The following is a 2569-nucleotide window of genomic DNA, read 5'->3' as shown; positions in this document are numbered from 1 at the left end:
AGTTTCATGTAGATTCATTTTCTTTATTTAGATTTTCAATAAGTTCGAGTTTGAATGTTACTTGCAACCAATTTGAGTTTGTATCTGGATTAATTAGTTGATTGCTATTGTCTTCAAAATTGAATGATAGTTAATTCAGTATGATCGAAATTTAATTTATAATATATATTTGGTACTGTTTTATCTAACTTTTGGTCAATGGCATTACAGGTTGTTCAAAATGTGGCATCACAGTCATTGGAAGTAAGGATGTACTGCTTAAGTTGTATTATTGAAATCTCTATTTGTCAATTAATTCTTAAATGTCTAACTCTTCTTTTTCTCTTGGCTATCTACAGAAAATGGATTATTTGTGGTCTTGCAGAATGCTTAATGTCACTTTAATTTGTTTTTGGGTAGGAAGCTTTGAAAAGGAAGCTAAATGCTATAATAGAATATGCCAAGTTTCTTCAGGACACAGTCAAAGAAATAAAATTGGTGCATATGCAGGGGCCAGGAAGACTCTGCAACATGGGCACATAACATTGGAAACAGTTGGAGAACAACTGGAGATATCAAAGATACTTGGGATAGGTAGTTTTCTTTTATTCTTCCAAAATCAAAGAGAGTGGTTAAACCATGAAAATTGATGATTCTGCTTCTGCAGTGTGACATCAAATGCTGATCAGAATGACCAATGGGCTTCTTTTGCTGGACCGGGTGGATGGAATGGTTAGAGCCAACTATATATACATGTCAATCTACCATATATTACCAACTCATGATTTTTTACTTTGTTGTTGAATCTTTAGACCTTGAAATGCTTGAGGTGGGCAACAGAGGAATGTCAACAGAAGAATACCGCTCCCACTTCAGCATTTGGGCTTTAGCAAAGGTGCTTGATTGATCATATTTAAGGACAATTCACATACACTTGGTGTTGACCCTGCTCTAAATGGCTATATACTTTTTGTCAATGATTCTGTAGGCTCCCCTTATCCTTGGTGTGATATTCGTTCCATGGACAAGGACACATTGGAGGTGATTACCAACAAGGAGGTTATTTCTGTTAACCAAGGTTAGTCTTTTGATCACCATATATCATAAGTGTGTGTATTTTATAACAATGTTTGCAACTGATTTATAGTTCATTATATTAATAAATGTTTCTAAGTTTCCAGGTCTGGGCTGGTCCTCTAAGTGGCAATAGGATAGCAGTAATATTGTGGAACAGAGGATCTTCCAAAGCCACCATAAGAGCTGACTGAGTGACATTGGCCTCAAATCATCAGCAGTGGTTGATGCTCGAGATTTATGGGCGGTCTGACTCAATAAACTTCATTAATTTTTTTTTGTTTTCTCAATTTTGTCAGCAACACATCCATGCATTAGACCCTAATTAATTGTGTGTGTTTTGATTTGATTTTGCAGCATTCAACTACTCACTCTGTTAAGAATAAACTTGAGGCAAGCCATAATCTTATGCAACACAAAATAACAACCTGCATATTTTCGCTAGAAGCTAATAAGTGTGTCTCTGTTTTGTTTGTGCACTTTGATTTGTTTTTGTTTATATGGCTATTGTTATTGATTCAAGTTGTGTTATGTGGTTAATGATGGTGCAGGTGTAGCACAGGTTTGTGGGTTTCTTGATGCAAAGAAAATAAGGTCAAGTTTGATTTTTAATATTTAGTTTATTTTGTGTATTCAAATTCAATAACTTAATGGTATATCTGACTCTTTGAAATGATATCATTATTGTTGTTTTTTAATATATCTGAGTTCACTTCTCTTTCAATGACACCTGTATATCTGTCATCTCTGGATAATTCATTGAACTTCATTCTGATGCTGCATTTGATATTTTACATTGTCCACAGGCAATAGTCACAATTGCAGATGAAGATGGAAATTATTTACAGGAGGCATGGGAGCATATTTTGACATGTGTGTCCAGGTTTGAGCACAATGTTCAGGTAATTATTCATCATCCAATTTATGAATTATCATTAATTAGTTATAACATAAAATATCTTTCGTTAGGTGTGCTGGGAGAAATTTGGAAGGTACTTTGAGGTGGAGCTGAAGGAGGTGAAGCTAAGAGGTGGATACTATGTAATGGACCCTCAAAAAGCAGTTGAAATGGTAGATGAGAACACTATTTGTGTTGCTGCTATTCTTGGTTCCACTGTCAATGGAGAATTTGAAGATGTTAAGTTTTTGAATGATCTCTTGACTGAGAAGAGCAAACAAACTGGGTAATTATTTATTATTAATATGCCAATTTACAATTATTCATTACCTGATTTTAGAAACTGTTTTTGTAGACGGGACACTCCAATCCATGTTGACGCTGCAAGCGGGGGGTTTGAACTCATTTTATTTAACCCAAGAGTGGTGCTATTTAAGCCACGCTAATTTTTGTTTTTCATGCCCAATAATTAAAATCATTTAAAAAAATTATTTTATAAACATTTTCTATTTTATTCTGAAATTAATCTTCTTTAAGAATTTTCCTTCTAAACTTCTTTGTTAACCACTTAACCTTAACTCCATCATTTATAATAAAAGAAAATCTGAGTTTGACAGC

General features: G+C 34.0%; 2 long non-coding RNA genes across 5 annotated transcripts; both read left to right on the top strand.

The window, feature by feature from the left end:
- Window positions 1-207: 207 nt before the first annotated feature.
- Window positions 208-1295, top strand: LOC116110714. Of its 4 annotated transcripts, XR_004124956.1 has the most exons (6): window positions 216-243; window positions 339-395; window positions 490-573; window positions 792-874; window positions 968-1057; window positions 1161-1295. It is a non-coding gene; the product is annotated as an uncharacterized LOC116110714 (long non-coding RNA). The 4 variants fall into 4 exon arrangements; XR_004124954.1 differs by having other exon boundaries at window positions 208-243; window positions 339-573; XR_004124955.1 differs by lacking the exon at window positions 339-395 and having other exon boundaries at window positions 210-243; window positions 400-573.
- Window positions 1296-1622: 327 nt separating this feature from the next.
- On the top strand, window positions 1623-2160 carry LOC116110710. The gene is made up of 3 exons (XR_004124951.1): window positions 1623-1647; window positions 1860-1955; window positions 2023-2160. It is a non-coding gene; the product is annotated as an uncharacterized LOC116110710 (long non-coding RNA).
- Window positions 2161-2569: the final 409 nt, after the last annotated feature.

The sequence above is a fragment of the Pistacia vera genome, unplaced genomic scaffold, assembly GCF_008641045.1.
Source record: "Pistacia vera cultivar Batoury unplaced genomic scaffold, PisVer_v2 Contig61, whole genome shotgun sequence".
Classification (NCBI taxonomy): domain Eukaryota; kingdom Viridiplantae; phylum Streptophyta; class Magnoliopsida; order Sapindales; family Anacardiaceae; genus Pistacia; species Pistacia vera.
The sequence above is the reverse complement of the archived record's forward strand: the minus strand, read 5'-3'. Positions and strand labels throughout refer to the sequence as shown.